Source organism: Felis catus, chromosome A2 (genome assembly GCF_018350175.1).
Source record: "Felis catus isolate Fca126 chromosome A2, F.catus_Fca126_mat1.0, whole genome shotgun sequence".
Classification (NCBI taxonomy): Eukaryota; Metazoa; Chordata; class Mammalia; order Carnivora; family Felidae; genus Felis; species Felis catus.
The window spans coordinates 57,515,942-57,535,760 of NC_058369.1; the positions used below are offsets into that span (position 1 = coordinate 57,515,942).

The following is a 19,819-nucleotide window of genomic DNA, read 5'->3' on the forward strand; positions in this document are numbered from 1 at the left end:
AGCTCCCCCCCCCCCCCCCCGCCGCCGCCATTCTTCCCTCCCTTGTCTCTGGTATGCATGAGAAGGTGATGAAGGTTTTTCTCCTGCGCTGGGATGGCACCGAAACCACAGTGCATTCGGGGTTGCTACATCCTAGTTGGCTTCTCTTTTTTAATGCTAATAATATTGATTTTGGGTACAGTGGATCTCAGGCAAGGGAAACTCCAGTAAACGAAAGCTGACTATAGCCAAACGTGGCTGATGTTTCTTTTTTCCTCAGGGTTGGCAGGCCCTGCCTGCCTTTCCATCTGCCCAGTGCTGGCCTTGAACACCCGGAGTGGCTTCTCTGCACGCTCTCCTGTGGGCTGCCTTCCTGCCTTGGTGCTGGCGCCCAGAGCTTGAGACCCATTTCTGTCTGCAAGAGGACTGTGGTCTTTGCCCTTGCTCCGCTGAGCTCTGGCTGCCACCTGCATCCAGCATGCGTTCCCAGCACCCCCCGTCCCGGCTCCAGGCCGAGTTCATCTGGGGCCTGCTACCAGGTACAGTGACCTTCCCCTTCCCTTGCAGACATCAACTGTGAGTCAGCACTGAATGCAGGTCCCCAGTATACCCATACCTTGCCAGCCTCATCCTCAGTGCACACTCCCAGCTAGGAGTAGGGATTTGGGGTGAGTGAGACACAGCCCCGTCCTCAGGCCTTGGCCTTTCTGACTCAGGAGGCTGACACACACGTGTACCAATGAGGGACACAAATACCCTGTCTTCTGTGACGGGGGGAGGGCGGTGAGCCTGGGAGAGCCCAGAAGAAGCCTGGAGGGCTTCCTGGAAGAGGTGGTGCCAAAGGTGTGCGATGTTTCATATGATCTCCGCAGTCCTTGGGTGTAAGCACCCTAGAGAAAGACACCTCCATGGGGACTGTTGAGTCTATCGCTACTGGCTAGGTGGCATTTGGTGACAAAGGAACAAATGGTCTGAGCTTCCTCTGCCTAGTCCTGGATTGTTGGGGGTCTGGTTTCTTCAGGGCGACAGAGACACAGCCATGGCTGACTGTTCTGGGGCCCTGGCTCCTGCCTTGCTCCTCTCTCCAGAACACGGGACACTGCGGTTGACCCCTAAACAGCTCTGTTCCTCCACCCCCCTGTCTCCGTACCCTTTGCACTATGATGGGGCAGCTCTTCCCATCAGGGGTGGGGTCTAGATCCCCCCACTTTGAATCTGCGCTGGCTCCGTGACTTGCTCTGGCCGACAGAATGTGGTGGAAATGATGCCGTGCTATTTTCAGGCGTAGGCCACAAAGACCCTCGTGGCCTTGCGTGCCCACCCTCTCGGGACCCTGGCACCACCATGTGCAGAAGCCCAGACGGCCTCCTGGAAGAATGGGACACGTGTAGCCTACTCACCACCGCCCCTAGTCTCCCCGGCCAACAGCCAGCCGGCAATCAGCCGACCCCTGCCATTGACCACACATGCTTGAGGGAGCCCGGAAGACCTGCCCGAGCAGCTAGCTGCCCAGCTAAGTCAACAGTTGGTGCAAGCCGCTACATTTCGGGGTGGTTATTCCGCAGCAGAAACTAACTGATCCCGGCATCCCAGCATTCTGGGCAGGATGCACAGGCTGCAGGATCTATAGGCAGAGGCCTGGCTGCAGACAGATGGACTGGTGGCCTCGGGACCGTCACCTGGCCCTCATGTTTGCTGTCACCTGGGTTCTGCTCTACAGCTAGGATCTGCAGTCAGCACAGTTACGACCAAGGTATAGTTGGCCCGGGAGTGGCTGCGCCTAAGCCATCTGGCCTCCTCTGCGGTTTCCTGGACCTACCCAGGGCCTTCCAGCCGCTTTCCGTGACACTCCAGGTGAAAGCCAAATGCCTCACCATCCCACACGATGCTCCCTACTCCCACCCTGCTCCCAGCTTTGCGCCTCTCACTGCACTCCAGACACACCTGCCTCCAACCCATAAGACCCAACCTGACCTCCGGGCCTTTGCATGTGCAGCTCTCCTGACTAGCATGCTCTTCCCGGATACCCGCACGGCTCCCCCCCATTTCCTTCAGGCTCTGACCCAGTAGGTTTGTTAAACAAACCGGAGATCACAGATCTTTCTTACAAATGGCCTGCGTCACTCCCTGCACACTCCTCCCGCTTTATTTCTTTTCAGAGCAATTAGCATGACTGGGTGCAAAAGTGTCCACATTGTGAGACATCCAGTGGGAGCCAGCGAAGGTTAGGAAGGGAGGGTGGGATGCTGAGAAAGACGTCGGCATTGGGACTTCATAGCATACAGCCACTGGCTGGGAGCCGATGTGTCCTGAAGCAGCCTGGCACCCCCCACTGCCAGACAAACCAGCAGAGACACCGTTGGCAGTGCTTCAGCCACATGTAGGAGCCGGTATGGCACTCGGCAGCACAAGCCCAGATTTATGGCCATGGCATAACTGCTTACAAGTGTCATGCAGGTGACACATGTTTGTCAAAAACACCTCGTCTTGAGGTGGCCACAGAGAGCAGTTCCTGGAACACAAGGGGCTTCGCAAAGCAAGGCGTCCCTGGGGCTCCTGCCTTCTGAAACCCCTTAATCGAGGGCCCACCATTTAGGGCCCTTCTCAAAGTTTCTAGAGCCTACAAAAGAGAGAAGTCTCTAACTGGAGCTGGGACTCCCTGGCCGCAAACAGGAGCAACACCGGCTGGCCTGGCTCAGCCTCGGAAGCCGGGGAGGGCACCCTCCAGGGCCAAGGAGGCCCAGGGCAGGCCCAGACCCACCATGGATCCAGGGTTCAGGGACAAAGCTCTTCTGCACTCCGTGAGGGGCCCCATGGCAGACCCATCCCCGGGTCCTGGGCCAGTCACCAGGAGGGAGAGCTAGGGCCTGGTCGGGGTCCAAAGGGACCATGCAGTCTCGTGGTAAAGAGCGTGGAATCTGGAGCCTCATAACGGCTCTGAGCCTCAGCTTCCGCATCTATAAGATGAGTGTAAAAACAGTGTCTCCACACAGGGTGACGAGGACCCCACGGAATGCTCAGACCGGGCCCCGGCACATCACAAATGCTGCAGAAGTGAGTTGTCATCCACATCATCAGAGGCCATGACTCTGCATCACTCAGAGCAAGGGTGGAGCCTTCCCGGCAAGGATTCGACTCTGTTCCAGGTTTGAGGGTGCTGGGGTACTGCTCCCAGGGCTCTCCCTCCCCTTACCGGGCAAGGAGCCGGTGGGGAGTGAGAGGCAGGAGTTAAACCTCAGCTGCTTCATCATCAAAACGACAGCAGGAGGGATGAGGCAGGGGTGAGAAGCAGAGGTGGCAGGAGGTTTTCAGGCCCCCAGGGACAATGTGCCCAAATGGCTTTCACACCAGCTCTGGGGAGCCCATGGGATGGAAACGGAAAGGCAGGCTGTCATGTCCGATCCCTCCACTGACAGCCCCAGGGTCCTGGGTCCCAACCCACCAGCCCTACTGTGCACAGCCAGACACCAAGAGGAAGGAACACAGAACCCGCCTTCAGAGAATCGGAGACAGACTCCACGTTGGGGTCACCCAACACGGTCGTTGTGTGGCCATTACAAACTCAACCCTCCTCTGTGCTCCTGTTTCCTCATCCTCACAAAAACATCCATGGATGGGGCGCCTGGGTGACTCCGACGGTTAAGCGTCTGACTCTTGCTGTCAGCCCAGGTCACGATCTCACAGTCAGGGGACCGAGCCCCACATCGGGCTCTGCACCGACAGCATGGAGCCTGCTTAGGATTTTCTCTGTCTCTGCCCCTTCCCCACTCTCTCTCTCTCTCTCCTTCTCAAAAAATGATAAAGAAAGAAACATAGAAAAAAATCCATACATGGCTACACAGGGCCTCCTGGGGCACCTGCACGTACCAGGGATCGCAATGGTAGAAAGAGGGAGAGGGGAGAACACGCGGACAGCAGGCATGAATGACTGCAGGTGTGCTACAAATGATCAGAGATCTGAAGAGCTCAGTACTTAGGAGTTTTAAAAAGGCTTCTTGACATGTGACTGGAGAAAGGCGGCCCAGTTAGTAGACGGTGCTGGGACATCGGAAACCATTCCAGACACATTAAAAATCTATATTTGAAAGAGAGAAGTTGAAGAGGGGGATATTCTGGGGGAATATCTTTGCAAACTTGGCGTTGGGAACAATTTCTTTACCAAGGTGTTAAAAGCTCAGTAAGCATAAAAAAAATCGATAGTTTTCACTGCAGTAAAACGTAAATTTCCTTTCACCAAATGACGGGTGGAAAGACAAATCACTAAAAGTATATGTACAACTAGCAAAGGATCAGTATCCAGAATACATAAAGAAGTCCTACAAATCCACAGGAAGAAGAGAGGCAATGAGCAAAAAGACCACAGCAGGCATGTCGTAGAGGAGGAAACGGAGTGCACAGATGAACACGGGAAAAGCTGCCCGATGTCACGAGGATGCAGGGAAGTGCAAGGTAAGGTCCCCGTGAGAGATTTCACATCCATCAGGCTCACAGTGAGGAAGACATGTGACATCTGACAGCACCGAGGGTCTGAAAGGATGGAGATCAGCTGGCACCCACGGTTGATGAGTGTGAAACCTGGTCTGGCCACACTGAAAACCGCTTTGGCCTTTTCTTGTTAGGTTGACCAGTCCCATGCCTTAGCACCCTGCAAATCCACTCCCAGGAGCCACACAAGGCACACCCAAGAAGAGTTCGTCGCAGCACTGTTAGCAAGAGGAGGGAGAGAGAGGAAATGACCCAGATACTCCCTGACAGAGCAATGCAAAAAGAAATTGTAGCACGGTCACACAATTTCTTTCCACACTGGTGACAGCAAACTCCAGCTACACAGCAGCACGGCTCAAGCTCAGAGAGAGGGAAATGTTGAGTACAAAAATGCAAATTTTAGAGATCTACGTACAGAGAGGAAGTTTTTAGAGCTTGAGAACGAAGAAGCAATCTAATGTTTAGGCTTATTCAGTCGGCCTGTGAGCAAGAGAATGGCAAACAAACAAACACCAAATTGCAGAGAGGGGTGACCTGCAGGCAAGGAGGAGATGGAAGTGACTGGGAATGTTCTAGTTCTGGAGTTGAGCTGTGGGCCCACGGATGTTCATTGTCCCACCATCCTTCAGAATGCACGAAACACACGAAGTATTAAAACAGAACAGAGGCAAAGGGGAAAAACAAGAAGAGAAACATGGTGTGGGTCCAGACACATCCAGTATGATTTCCTTGTCACACACATAGTTGACTGTTTTCACGTGGTGTCACGGGGGGTCCCAAGAGTTCCGTCGAGAGGCCAGAGCGGGAAGTGAAAGGACAGGCAATTGGACGAGGGCATTCTTCCCTCTGGGCCTCGTTTCTTCATATGCAAAATGAGGGGGTGTACCAGGAGTGCCAAATGGCTGGCGTGCATAACCCAGGCCTCCCCTTCCTGACCCGCTGCGGACACTACTCGTGCATTGCAGCACTGTTTCACATGGAGCACAGACACGCAGCGTTGGGCTCTGCAGCTGGGCCCTGCAGGCTGCCGGGAATGCCAGTCTGAGAGGGCACACTAAGTGATACCTACGTGCTGATCTGGAGAGACCCAGATCCCTCCAGCTGTGGCCTGGAAGGTTCTGATGCCTCACCAGCAGGCACTAGCTAGTCTGAGAGGCAGGGGCCCTAGGGAGGAGCCGACTGGCTTTGGTACTGACCCTAGCCGGACCCTGGCAGCGTGCAGCCTCAGCGTCTACACTGCCCACGCCTGTGGCCTCCGGTCCGCCGCGGGGGGGCCCCTGGCCCCCCCATCATCTGACCAGAGCCCGTGCTCCCATCCGTCGGGTGGGCAGGCTCATGTCTACGCTCTGCGGGTGAGCTCTGCTGGACCTGAAAACGGCAAGATGGGCGGAGGGCCAGGCAGGAGCTCAGCTTCACCCTCTAGCCCAGAGAGCCATGGAAGCGGCCCCGTTGTGCCAGATTCAACCAGCTCTCCGAGGCAGGAGGATGGCGTTCCTTTCACCACCGCCTAGGTCTGCCTGGGCCTGCAGGCCTTTGCTCCTCTGCTCCCCTCGCTACCTGCCCCCCTGCCCCCGCCTGTCCCCTCTTCCTCCCCTTATGGTCCCAGCTCACAAGACTCCTCCTTGGTTGTGCTATTCCATCTACCTCCCACCCCCCATCCCCCCAGTGAGCGCTGACGTGCCTTCCTCTAGACAACCACCACACAGAGGTCAGCTTTCCCGAGGAGAGCTTGTGTGCTGGGTCTGGTCCAGTTTCTGTGGGTGTCTGTCCCCTCCAGTATGGGGAGCCCAGCAGGGGCCACCTCACACCCGCATGAAGATAATACCATCAAACAGCCACAATTCCTTGGAATCAATGGGCTTCTCCGAGAACTGTCCACCTACTGCCTAAGCCGCACAGCCAGTGAGGTTGGCAGTCGGGGAATGGTACCTCCCTCCCTATTCCAACAGCGAGAAACTCAAGGGCCACAGAGGGGGGTGACTTTTCCAGCATCACTGCCCACCCTCCAACCTTCTGGGAGGCTGAGAAGCTTTTCTGTCATGTCCCATCAGGGCCCTCAAACCCCAGGAAACACCTCACTTCCCCAGAGCAGGGGCCTGATGAGTGACCACAGCCCCTAATCATGGAGCATCTGGTTTCATCCTGGTCCCTGTGGATTCTTTTAACAACAAGATCACGCGGAGAGACATCATACCCAGGGACGTGATGCTTCGGCGATTCGTCTCTCTTTCATTTTGTTCACCTGATACACGTTTTAAATGACTACGGGGCTGTGTACACAGGAAGCCTTGATTCACTAGAAAGAACCGTGGCGGGTTTTCTTAGAAGAAGACAAAGTCAGGAATTTAAGGCATCCACACATGTCCATTGAGCAGAGTGGAGACAAAGATGTCTCTCCCGCTGCTGTGTCCGGGAACACAGCTGCCCACACACGCCCACCACACCCCCGGATCAGAGCCTGCCACTGATATCCACGGTGTGAAAGGGCTTGGAACCCACTGTCATCGTTATCACCATCCCTCGACCCCAAGAAGCCAACACCATGAGCTTGCAAAGGCACTCCAACAGGAACGCTCACTTGTGTTCCCAGGAATACACACAGACGCCAGATATTTACTTCTGGTTCCAACTTCTCCTGGGTTCATCCTCTTTCAAGTCCTGGAAACTCTGGGCACCACTTCTTGCCCTACAATCCCTCCGTCAGATCCCCCCATCGCCCACTCTCCCAGGAAGCTCCCCCACCTGGACACCTCCAAATCCTCCTCAAAGCCCTCTCTGACTCCCCCTCTTCCCGGCCTTCTCGCTGGCCTCTTTACACTAATTTCCTGCTAGAACGATCATAATGGGTTCAAATGCTGCCGCTTGCACACCTATCTCCCCCGTCACGGGGCAGGTTGTGGGAGCAGGGCGCAGGGCTGATGTACCCCCTTACCTCCAGCCCCTCAGCATGGGCCCGGGCACATGGGTGGGGGGTGGAGTAGGGCCTCAAAGAAGCATGATCTAAATCCCTGGGCTCTGTTTTCCTCCAACTTAGAGTGTAGTGAAAGAGCTCTAATGACAAAGAAGGTAAATTCTAGGTATTCTGAACAGAGACCAGGCCATCCTTTCCTGAGTACTTCACAGCGAAGCCAAGACCTCACTGGTGAGTAACTGTCAACTGCCCAACAGTGGGAGTGAAGAAATTTCCCAGGAGAGAGAGAGTCACAGACAAATGTTGTAAGGAGGGAGGGAGCAACTTGTGTAAGGACCGAAAGGCCAGTGGTGCCTCAGCAAAGCAATGGGGCGATGGGCAAGTGTTCATGGATTATGCGTATCGGTTAGGTTAGGATGGGTTACGCTGCGTAACACACAATCCTCTAAATCTCAGTGGCCTACAATAAAGTTTCTTTATGTCTCAGACTACATGCACATGTGGCTCTCCTTCGTCTCCTCTCCCCTCTGGACTCAGGTTGACAGAGCAGTCTGTCTCTATCTGGAATATTGCCATTGTCGTGGAAAAAGGAAAAGAAAAGTGGTAAATTACTCACTGGTTCTTCACGCGTGTGCTCACATCTGTTTTCACTGTTCAGCAGCCCCTCTGCCATGCCTGAGGACACCATGGGCCATGCTGTATAATCCTCCAACCGAGCAGGGCACTTCGATACAGGGCACCGAATGTGGGGGAGTGGTAATCCAGTTCCACACCGTGCTTATGAGTTTGACGTCTTTCCTAGGATCAGTGAAATCTGTTGAATAAACTGTTCATTTCTAAAAATCCCTCTGGCTGTAGTGAGAGACACAGATTGGAAGTGGGCAAGGGTGGGATTCGGGAGAAAATTCAGGAGGCTGCCTCAGTTTCCCAGGCAAAAAAAAAAAAAAGAAAAGTACTTTACACTAGGGTCATGGCAGTGGAAATGGAGAGAAGCCAAGAGATTGAAAAGATGGAAGGGTCTAGTGATGTACAAAGAGGAGCAGAGGTGAGTGAATGTGTGACCCCAGAATGGCGAAAAGATACAGCAGGCTTGGCTTCTCATGTCTTAAACAGTTGCTGGCTCCCATCTTTGGGGAGGACCAGCTACTCTACTCTCTGCTTGTCCTTGGGCTGTCTATGTTCTCCTAAGAAATCTCCCTTCTTGCTTGACAAAAAAGGCTGAGCTCAATAAAGATGGGAAGACACGGATGGGGTGAGCAGCCGAGTGAGCCGACAAATGAGTGACACAGTGACCAGGGGAATTAATTCATGTCTCCAAGTGTTCAAAGAGTGAAGAGAAACTAGACTCAACCGGAAGAAAAAGAAAGTCCTCCCACTGGGCATGCCTCAAAAGGATCCCTCGCCTCCCTAGTGACACATCAGGCATCTTTCTTCTTCCACGGGGCTGTGACCAATTTCGGCTATAACAGAGAAAGGGGAGTGGGTGAGAGAAGAAGAAGGGAGGGACAGGGAGGCAGAGGAAGGATGGGCTCCATGGACACATAGCAACCTCTATCGGATCCTCTCCTCTCCTCCATGTGGCCTCCCTCCCTATGCTTCCTTTTAGAGTTCCAGACTTGACTTTCAGTGGTGGGAGGGCTTGGGATTCACAAACACCTCAAAAGAGAATTTCTGTAGCAGCAGCATTAGGCCACCTGACAGGAACTTAGAGCCTTGGAGTCCACACAGGCACAGAAAGCCGCGGGGTCTCCTCTGCCCTGGGTGTTCTCAATAGCCAAGAAGAGGAAGATTCAGACACAGAACTGTATGGCACCTCCTCGGCCCCTCCCCGACCCATGTTCCCAGTGCACCTGGGGCCGATCAGCTCGGGGAAGGGGCCACATCGATTCCTGCCACCTGCCTGTGCCGGAGCTGTCTGCACGCTCAGAAACCATCGGCTTCCCATTAGGCAGATCAATAGCCTCCACTGGTTTCCAATTTGTGTTTCCAGAAATTTACCACCCAGCCACCTTTTTAATTCACCCCCTCCACCACACCTGGGGCACAGATAGATCACCCGCCCTGGGCCACCTCTGCAGACCACAGACCACGACGCTCCGCGAGCCACAGGAGAGCTGCAGGTGTGTTTAAATTTTTTTTTCAACGTTTATTTATTTTTGGGACAGAGAGAGACAGAGCATGAACGGGGGAGGGGCAGAGAGAGAGGGAGACACAGAATCGGAAACAGGTTCCAGGCTCTGAGCCATCAGCCCAGAGCCCGACGCGGGGCTCGAACTCACGGACCGCGAGATTGTGACCTGGCTGAAGTCGGACGCTTAACCGACTGTGACACCCAGGCGCCCCTGCAGGTGTGTTTAAAGCTGACCAGCTGCTTCCCGGTCACCGCAGGAGCTGACCCTGCTGGCTGGATGCCATCCACTCTGTCCCCTGCTCCTCGCTGAACCCCCGTGGAAGGGGCTGGGTCCTCCCTCACAGAAAGAAAGCAGGTGATGAGAGGCCACGACAGTGTCCTGAGGTCCCCCAGCTGGCAAGAGCTAGGACAAGTGCACCTTTGAGGCAGGCAATTGGCAAAGCGCTCCCCAGATGCCGCAGGACAATGGGGTCTGGCTGGCAGGTGAGCAGGAGGGGCCAGCAGCTGTAGGTTCAGGGCAGGAAAAGGTGGAGGGAGTGTGATCCCCAGGAGCCTCTGCTTTCCCACGCCTGGGGTCTCCTGGGTATTCCGCACTGCTCACCTGTCTACCCCTCCGGGGCCTAGCACCCCATCAGTGTCTCCATCACTGCTGCATCCCTGGTGCCTGGCACATAGTAGGTGCTCAGTAATGGCCGCTAAATGAGCAGTAAATACTTGCCGCACTTTGCCCTGGGCAGTGTTCTCACAGCTTCTCTAAATGACCTTATTTCAATTTCACAGCTGTCCTCGAGGCGGGCAAAACTAGTGTATGCATTTGATAGGTGGGAAGACTGAGGCCCCGAGAGGTTCAGTGACTTCCCCAAGGTCACATGGCGAGTCAGCGGTAGAGCTGCGATCTGAACCTGACTCTGGAACTGCACTCCACGCTCCCTTACCTATTCCCAGTGGCCTCGGCTCTGAAGGGCAGGAACTGGGTCCTGTGGCCCTTGGAACCTCCACCATATATACCATCATGTAAACGTGTTTGTTGAGTGAATAAATGAGTGAATTATGCACTCCTTGTCCTTTAAAACACAGTACAGTCAACCAGTCTGCTGGCACAAATCTGGAGTGTTTCTGGTCGGGGATGAAGGGGAGAGAGGAGTGAATCTCCTGGGGGACCCAGAGGTGACAAGCCTCTCAGTAGTTCCAACTCGGGGGCCATTACTAGGGACCCTCTGATCTCCCCCCCCTCCTTGCTCACCAGTCTGTTATATTGGGGTTCTGTGTCATGTATACAGAGGGCACAGAGCCATGATTTGGTTTTATGTGGTGTCTTGAGACTTTCCAGTGAGATAATGGATTACTGTTGACCCAACATCTGGGCAAAAAGAGCCTGCTATGCGTGGTCATCCAAGTCAGCTTCTGGAGGTGGCCAAAGTGAGACATGAAGGGAAGGGGGCCATGATGGACCCTGCACCTGTGGCCAGTGAGAGCAGGTGAGTCCGGAGCCAGGGCAGAAGGGAGGAGGGGGACAGCAGGGGGGAGGGTGGGGTAGGGAGAGCTGGGACATCCACTGGCTGAGGTCTGGTCCCCAGTGGGTGCACAGGAAAGAGAGGGTGATATCCAGAGTGTTTCCACCCAGCGCATTCCTTCCCCACCAGGTGGGCAGTCCCTGGAAGGGGACCCGGGGCTCCCACTGCCCACACGCCATTGTGACCCACCCCTGGCGCCCAGGTGCCCACATCCCATTGTGACCCATCCCCGGGGCACCCGCTGCCCACACGCCATTGTGACCCACCCCTGGCGCCCAGGTGCCCACATCCCATTGTGACCCATCCCCGGGGCACCCGCTGCCCACACGCCATTGTGACCCACCCCTGTCGCCCTGCTGCCCACATCCCATTGTGACCCACCCCTGGCGCCCTGCTGCCCACATCCCATTGTGACCCATCCCCGGGGAACCTGCTGCCCACATGCCATTGTGACCCACCCCCGGCGCCCCCGCTGCCCACACTCCATTGTGACCCACCCCCGGGGCTCCCGCTGCCCACACCCCATTGTGACCCACCCCTGGCGCCCTGCTGCCCACATCCCATTGTGACCCATCCCCGGGGAACCCGCTGCCCACACCCTATTGTGACCCACTTCGGGGCCCCCTGCTGCCCTTACCCCATTGTGACCCACCCCCGGCGTCCCCGCTCTCCACACGCCATTGTGACCCATCCCCGGGGAACCCGCTGCCCACACCCTATTGTGACCCACCCCCGGGGCCCCCGCTGCCCTTACCCCTTGTGACCCAGCCCCGGCGTCCCCGCTGCCCACACGCCATTGTGACCCACCCCCGGCGCCCCCGCTGCCCACACTCCATTGTGACCCACCCCCGGGGCTCCCGCTGCCCACACCCCATTGTGACCCACCCCCGGCGCCCCCGCTGCCCACACTCCATTGTGACCCACCCCCGGGGCTCCCACTGCCCATACCCCATTGTGACCCACCCTGTCACCTCCCCCCACTACCCTACCTCCACTGTGACTCTGCATTGTGTGTGCCTCCCCAGCTCCCCACCCCCATGCCACCTCCTGGGGCACAGGACCCTTCTTAATTTGCGACCCAGCATCTGGCCTGGGGTAATCAGTCTCCATTTTTTTTTTTTAGCATTTGCTGTATGCAAGTATGGTTCTGAGCTCTTGACGCATTTAATCCTGAGCACAGCTCCACGAAATTGTGCCGGTGAATGAGGCCAAGTAATGTGCCCAAAGTCACACAGCAGCAGGAGTTGGGCAGGGAATTCAGCCTTCACCACGCCATGCCCTTAACCCTGGGGCAACGCTGCTTCCCTGTGGCACAGCGGGCTAACCCGCTGTGAGCACATGAGTGGGTGTTGGGGGAGAATCCACGGATCTGCACTGCCTGGTGCCTCCTACAGGGGGCTACGGCCCATGGGCCCCCGATTCATCCGCATCAGATGACGTCCCCTTCTCGCTCCCGTGGAGCGTGGCTGGGCCCCGAGTACGCACTCCAAACACATTCATAAAACCAGTGACCGAACAGACGTCTGGGGGTGGGGGGAACAGCCATTATGGAAGTTCGAGGCCTTGGAGTTCACACCCTCACAATCCTACGTGTGCATCCACTTCTCCCAAATATATCATCTCAGATCTGCTTGAGAAGAGATGTCCAGTGCCAGCTCCGTGACCCATTAAAGCTAACCAGCCGTGCGGAGTTAGCGGAAATGATGAAAATAGTTGAAGGGTCGGGTGGTTTTATGGGAAGGCTTACATCTTAATGAAATGCCAGCCCAGAGCAACAGTGACCATGTGAGATGCCACAAAGCTGGCAGATCCCTGGCCACTCCTCGCTGCTTTTGCCATTTTCGATGTGAAGCGGGTGTGGCTTGGCTCAGGTGACCACCAGGGAACCAGGGAGGCCTCGGGGCCTCCGTGTGACCCCAGAGGTCATCCAGGAGCCAGAAGAAGATGGGCCAGGGCTGATCAGGGCAGTGGTAGAGAAAAGCAACACCATTTCCCACTCCAATGGCAAAGTCCAGGCCCTCTAGGAATCATTCAGATAAGTAAAGGCAGCGGGCAGTTAGACGCTTCCTACTTGTTTAATCTTCCCAGGAATCAGTTCAGGTGAGACTTACTGTCTCCATCTTATGCACGAAGGAACTAAACAGGCTCCGAGAGGCCAAGTGCCTCACCAAAGGCCACACAGCGGGTAGGTGACAGATATCACAGGATTAGGACCAAAGCGGGTTCCATTACTCACGTTCCAAGAGGAAGCATTGCCCAACATCAGGAGGGAACCCCAAATATGGCCTCAGGGTGGTCAGTGCTTTCTTAACAGTATGGTTTTGCCAGGACCTCCACTCAAGGTCTAGGACTCTGCCTCCGACTGCCTGATCTCCCAGAACTTTGAGCCGCTGGGTCTGTCACTCCAGGTAACCCCCGTGGCCATGGACGAGACGATGGAGCCCTTGGCTCGCTGCCAGCTGGCCTCAGAATGTGGCTCAGCAAGACCCGCGAGGGACCCGTACCTCCCCACGCTGTGTGCCAGCCTGGCCTGTCACAGCCTGCAGCCAAGCTCCCGGGTCCTTCACCCAGGGAGCCCAGGGGACCAGCCCCTCATGCTGCCACTGATACCTTACAGCCTTGAAATTCTAAACACCTAGAAAATCACAGCACGGTACAAATGAAACGAAAGTCACCCATAATCTCACCACCTGGAATGAACCACTCTGCCTTTTTGTGAATTTTTTGAAGGCATTTTGTGTTAGCTTTTTCGTGACCACTGTTTCATGAGCATCCTTCTGCCTCATGTTTTAAAAACTCTACTTTTGTTTTTTGAGAGAGAGAGAGAGACAGAGAGAGAGAGAGAGAGAGAGACAGCAGGAGCCAGGGAGGGGCAGAGGAAGAGATGGAGAGACTCTTAAGCAGGCTCCACATTTAGCGTGGAGCCCCAATGTGGGGCTTCGATCTTGCTATGCTGGGATCACGACCTGACACAGAACCAAGAGTCAATGCTCAACCGACTGAGCCACCCAGGCGTTCTCCTTTTTAATCACTCCCTTCAACACCAGTATGTGGCTGGGATGTAAATCATGAATGGAAACCCCTATTTTCAGAGAGCAGTGTTCTTGCTGACACTTGGGGGTGCGAGAGCTATGTTGTCAGCCGTTTCCTCGTTTCCGTCTACGAGGAGATCCTTCAGGAGTATTGCAAGAGGCAGAATTATGGGTCAGAACTGTGGACACTTCGGGGGCCCCTTTGTTACAAATGCCCACACCGCCCTCCGGTCTGCAGTCCCCAGGCTGCGATGAGCGTGTTCCCTGTGTTACCAGGCAGCCACGCACAGCCATCTCCCCTCCTGCAAACACTCCCCTTCTGAGGGAATGTCCTCACTCCTCTGCTGACTCAGCCTTCGGTGGGAGCCTCCCTTACCAGCTCAGGGTGGACACATAGCCCTCTGAGTTTAGAATCCTGAGCCGAATGGCTGCAAGGTCGAGAAGCCATGGGACACACCTTTGCATGTGCGTGTAGGCTCTCCAGGCGTTCTTAGCGCGGCCAAAGCTTGAAAACACCACAGGGATCCAAACAGGGCACGGTGCTAAATAGGTAAGTGCCGTCTGATAGAATTCGTGCAAAGCCCACAAATGAAACGGTAACTTCTGGACCACACAGCCCCTCTGCTGGGGTTGAGGCAGAGGAGCCGGCAGGTGATAGCCCCCGAGTCGGGAAACGTCTTGAAGGTCAATGTGAGTGACGATGGACAGGACGCAGGTCGGGAGGGTGTGGCCTCCTCCAAGTTCAGGGGTCACAGGGCCAACATGTCCCTCTGGGGCTCTCTGATCATGGATATAGACCTCTAGACAGCAACTGTGGAAGGGCATGTCCAGGGCGTGGGTTGCAGGGGCGTAGGGTACAGACACAGTCTACCACGGTCCTCCAATGCATGGGGACTCTGTGGCCAATGCACATACATGTGTGAGGGACCGTCCACCCTGGCAGGGGCCGGGGCAGCCCCAGAGTACTAGCTTCCTCTCCCTGCCCCCCTTTTATGGCACAATATAAATGCCACCTATTCTGGGGCGCCTGGGTGGCTCAGTTGGTTGAGTGTGAGACTTCAGCTCAGGTCATGATTTCGCGGTTCGTGGGTTCAAGCCCCGCGTCGCGCTCTGTGCTGACAGCTCAGAGCCTGGAGCCTGTTTCAGATTCTGTGTCTCCCTCTCTCTCTTCCCCTCTCCCACTCATGCTCTGTCTCTGTCTCTGTCTCTGTCTCTGTCTCTCTCAAAAATAAACATTAAAAAAATTTTTTAAATAAAATAAAATAAATGCCAGCTAATCTGGATGGTGGGTGGGTTCATTCAGTGTCTTAGAATGATTCTGGGCACACAGACAGTGCCATGTAAGTATAAGCTCTTGTCTTTTAGTTTTTTTTTAATGGTTATTTATTTTTGAGAGAGAGAGAAAAAGAGAGTGTGTGTGTGTGTGTGTGTGTGTGTGTGTGAGCTGGGGAGGGGCAGCGAGAGAGGGAGAGAGGGAATCCCAAGCAGGCTCCGTGCTGGCAGCACAGAGCCCGATGTGGGGCTCGATCTCACGAACCACGAAATCATGACCTGAGCCGAAATCAAGCGTCGGACACTTAACTGACTGAGCCACAGAGGTGCCCCTAGGCTCTTTTTATTTTCCCGAGGTTTGCAATATTTTGTCACCTGGAAAACGCCTACACCTGTGGCTGAGTTATTCCAACAGAGGCAACACGCCTGTTTGCCAGTTCCTCTCCTGAACCCCCGTCGTGCTGGCCTGGCTCCCGCTTGCACTAGGCCGCCCTGACCCTCACCCCACCTCTAATCCTCTTGGGATGATTTTGGCCAAAGCTCTTCCTGTCTCTTGAACCCGGAAAGCTGCCTGATAGCCCAGCCATAGGCACTTCCTGGACTGCCGAGCGTCTGGGACACGCTGCAGAAGCCTGACAGATTTATGCTCTGCTTCTAGAGCAGTGGGTTTGGAGAGTTACACTGGGTGGGGCAGGGCACCGGTGAAAGGGAGATGCAAATGAATCGTCTTAAAGAGCTTACCCAGGGAACAGCCAGCCGGCCCTGCAGTGAACAATGAGGATGGCTGGGGGGAATTACCCGCTCAGCTGTCATCCCTAAGCAGAGAAGTGTCAGAGGGGACCGGAGAGCCCAGGAAGCACGTAAGGAAAAAGCAATCTGGGGCCCCCACCACCCAGGGAGGTGTGCTGGAGAGGGACATCCACACCAACTTCCTGCCTGCCTTGCAGAGGCTGGAGAGCTCATTCCCTGCAGCGAGGGCTTGGGATGTCCTTCCCTGGGCTTTTCAGGGCCCTCGCATAGTCATGGGTCAATGTGCCCCGCTGCCCGCCCCGCTTCCCCAGCCCAGGCCCTTCCCTGCTCTTATGCCTCATCTCCTGTGTCTGGGAGGAGGGTCTGGCTTTTCCTCCAGCAGCATCTGGGGGCCCAGCGCCAGCCTCTTGACCCCCACCTTCGTGACTGTGGCAGAGGCTGATCCGGGCCAGTTCTGCAGTGCTGCTCTGGGCTGGTTCCTGAGGGCCTGGACCTCCAGACTTTCTGGTGATGTCGGCAGGCTCCTGACCCCCTGTATTACAACTCTTTCTGCTTAATACAGCCGCGTGTTATGGACTGGATGTTTGTGTCCCCCACAATTCATATGTTGAAACCCTAACCCCAATATGATGGGATTTGGAGGTAAACAGGCTTAGATGAAGCCATGTGGGTGGAGCCCCCATGGGATTAGAGTCCTTACGAGAAGAGAAAGCGAGACCGACGACCCCGCTCCTCTCTCAGGCACGTGAGGGCACAGCAAGAAGCGGCTACGTGCCAGCCAGAAAGAGAACTCTCCGGAAACTGAACTCACCGACCCCCCTCACCTTGGACTCCCTAGCCTCCAGAACTGTGAGAAATAAATGTGTGTTGCTTACACCCCCAGCTTGTGGTGGTTTGTCATATCAGCCTGAGCTGTCTAGTACACTGAGTGATTTTGTTTTTGCCATGTTCCCCAACCTTTATGCTTTGCACATGGGTGGCCCTCCACTCTCATCGAGGCTTCCTGCACTTGCCGTGCTTTGCAAATGTTGTTCCCCCTGCCTGGGCTGCCCTTCCTTCCGCCCATCTGCCAGATGGACTCTTACTCAGCCTCTGTGGCAAAGCTGACATGCCATCCCTCTTCTGCTGTCCCCCCCCCCCGTCTCTTTCTTGTGTCCATGATGCACAGAGTTGACAGCTTCCTCCCAGGCCCCCAGCACGTGGACCAGCATTTGCCAGGGCAACAGTTCACAAATGCCGATGGAGTGCCCGCCAGGGTCCTCGCCCCCCGAGGAGTGCGGCACAGACCAGGAATGCCCACACGTTACCAGCTGGTCTGGCTCTTTCTGAGCTGTGTGGCCTGGGGCAACTCCTGAATTTCTCTGTGTCCCGTCCGAAAAGTGAGGCTGTCGGGACTGTTTACGCCCGTAAATGTCCTATCAGGGTCCCCAGCATGGGTCAAGTGCCATGCAGGTGATGGTGACCACTGTCAGTGGTCAGACAGACAACTGACAGACAGAGTGGGGAAAACTCTGCCCCAGCCCTGAGAGCCATGAAGGGAACAGTCTGTCTACGGTGGTCAGGGAGGACTTCCCTGAGGAGGCGACGCTTGAGTGGAGGAGATCTGGACACCTCTGAGCATCTGCCATCGCAGACACAGAGCTTCTTAGGCGGTGACACCCCTGGGGGACGGGCCAGACAGTCAACCCAGCAGAAGGTGGGCTGTGCCAGGCATGCAGTGGCGCTCAGACGGAGGGAGCCTCCTGGCAGGGGCTTCCGAGATCCCTTGCAGGCCAGTCCCTGCGTCCCTCTCCCTCAAGGCTGGAGCTGGTGCTCGGTAGGCATGGGCAGATGGAAGAGGCCTGAGGGACTTTGAGGGGGGTGCTCCCCAGAGTGGAAGCCCCACCCCCTGCATCACCACTGAAGCCAGAGAAAGACAAATGAGACACCAGACAATGTTTGTCGCACGAGTCGGTGTCTCAATCTGCCAAATTCTCATCTTGCTGTGATTAAAAACCAGCTAGAGCATCATAAACTTGCTCTGGCTTCGCGCTGCAGCACCTGAACATCAGTCACTGGGTGGCAGGCAGCTGGGCCCCACAGGGCTCTCTGGGGGAGGGAACGCCCTCTTATCAAGCTCCTGACTGTTCACCCGGAGCGGTGGGGTGCCGCCCAAGGTCAGCCTCCACAACAGGGTCTCCCACTGCCAGCCCCACTCACGGTGAGAAAACCGAGGCTCAGAGACGGCGAGTAGCCAGCTTTGGTCACACAGCTTGGAGGAGGCGATGGAGGCAGACACGTATCCCGGTGGGCTGCCCCTTTGCCTGGGTCTGGGGGTGAGGCAAGAAGGCAGGGGCTAGTAGCGACAGGACAAACACTGAAGCTGGTTGCTGGGGTGGGTGGGTTCAATTCAGTTGAGCCGGTGTCACATCGAAGGGGCAGTAGTTAAATGCACAGACCCTAGAGCCAACCTCACTGCCTTGTGACACTGACCACCTCGGTGACCTCTGTGGGCTTTGACGTGTGCATCTGTAAAGTGAATGTAATGCTTCCCTACCTCGGAGGGTGTGGGAAGATTACAGAAATACCAGCAGGCGCAGCACCCAGAGGAGAGCGCGGTGCAGAACGAGGATCCTTCAAACGTTGCCTTTTGGTGCTGTTTACGGAGCTGGACGCTGTCCTCGGCCTGGGGGCTGTGGCAGCGAGGGCACGAGACGTCAACACTCTGGGAGTTTTAGGGTCTCCTGCAGGATGGGGGGGGGTGGCTGCTGGCAGCAAGGGGGCTCCCTGGGGAGCCGGCCACGCTGCCGATGTGGCGAGGGCTGGTCAAATAAAAGGAAAGCAAGCTGGACGTGAACCTCCGTGGGGGACTGGCAAAGATACGCTGTGGGACACCCTAAGCTGCAGGTCACAGGATGACATGTGGAAAAGTTCTGGGAGTACAAAGGCAGTTGCAAAACATTCCGCACGCAGTGTAATTCTATTTCTGAGAGAGGAAGATGTATGCAGAGCGCCACCAGCTTTGTGCTCGTGTGTACCTGACGATGCACAAAACAGTTCTGCCAGGATACACCTCAAACAGAGTCAGCAGGCGCCCGTTGGGCTGGGAACACTGGCCAAAGGCACGTCAGCCCCATTACAGCTTTAATTGGTCATCTAGAGGATGACTTCCTGTGTTGTTTTTTGAACCTGAACGCTGCGGATGAAGTTACTGAGTTAGTGTCGTTTTTCCTAGGTGAGGTTCCCCAGGACGGCAGCCCTGTGCTCAGGTGTTGGGGGGGAGGCTGTCACAGCATCTACAGCCTGCTGGTTGGCAAAAGGTGTAGACTGGTGTGTATTCCCAGGGAGGGATGCAGTGGCCACTCACAGGAGATGCTGACAGTTGGGGAACCCAGGCAAAGTTCTATAGGAGGACTTATCATGTTGTTGTTCCAGTTTTTCTATGGGTTTGACATTTTGAAAATAAAAAATTTCAGACCGTGTGACCCGGAAGAGATGGTGGAGTGCCAAAGAGGAGGGCCAAGCACCGGGGAGATTTGGAGAGAAGGTGGTATTTCAGCTAGTGGGGTAAGGGGGCAGGGTGGGGTGTGGGTGAGCCCTGAGGGTGCTGGGCAGGTGGGCTGAAGGCGCTGGACAGCTCGGGTGAGGCCTTTGAAGGCCAGGAGGTTTGGATTTCTTTCTATTGTTTAAAGGGAGCCAGAAGAGATGATCTTTGAGCTGGGGTGTGCCATGGCTGAGTGGGCAATGAAATGCTCAGACCGTCCGG

At 55.7% G+C, this 19,819-nt stretch overlaps 1 protein-coding gene and 3 long non-coding RNA genes across 4 annotated transcripts in view; 2 read left to right on the forward strand and 2 right to left on the reverse strand.

Annotated features, from left to right (window-relative positions):
• Nucleotides 1-19,819, reverse strand: part of LOC123383782 (MAP/microtubule affinity-regulating kinase 3-like) — a 154,167-nt gene that overhangs the window by 113,629 nt on the left and 20,719 nt on the right. The window contains exon 2 of the mRNA XM_045052020.1: nt 7,992-8,173. The gene's annotated coding sequence lies outside the window, so the exon portion shown is untranslated. The remainder of the gene's footprint in view (nt 1-7,991; nt 8,174-19,819) is intronic.
• On the forward strand, nt 73-7,993 carry LOC123383791. The gene is made up of 3 exons (XR_006594002.1): nt 73-518; nt 2,973-3,125; nt 4,310-7,993. It is a non-coding gene; the product is annotated as an uncharacterized LOC123383791 (long non-coding RNA).
• LOC123383794 lies at nt 9,701-12,710 on the forward strand. The gene is made up of 3 exons (XR_006594005.1): nt 9,701-9,989; nt 10,287-10,984; nt 12,144-12,710. It is a non-coding gene; the product is annotated as an uncharacterized LOC123383794 (long non-coding RNA).
• Nucleotides 15,635-19,819, reverse strand: part of LOC111558930 — a 47,712-nt gene continuing 43,527 nt past the window's right edge. The window contains exon 3 of the long non-coding RNA XR_006593995.1: nt 15,635-18,383. This is a non-coding gene — a long non-coding RNA (uncharacterized LOC111558930). The remainder of the gene's footprint in view (nt 18,384-19,819) is intronic.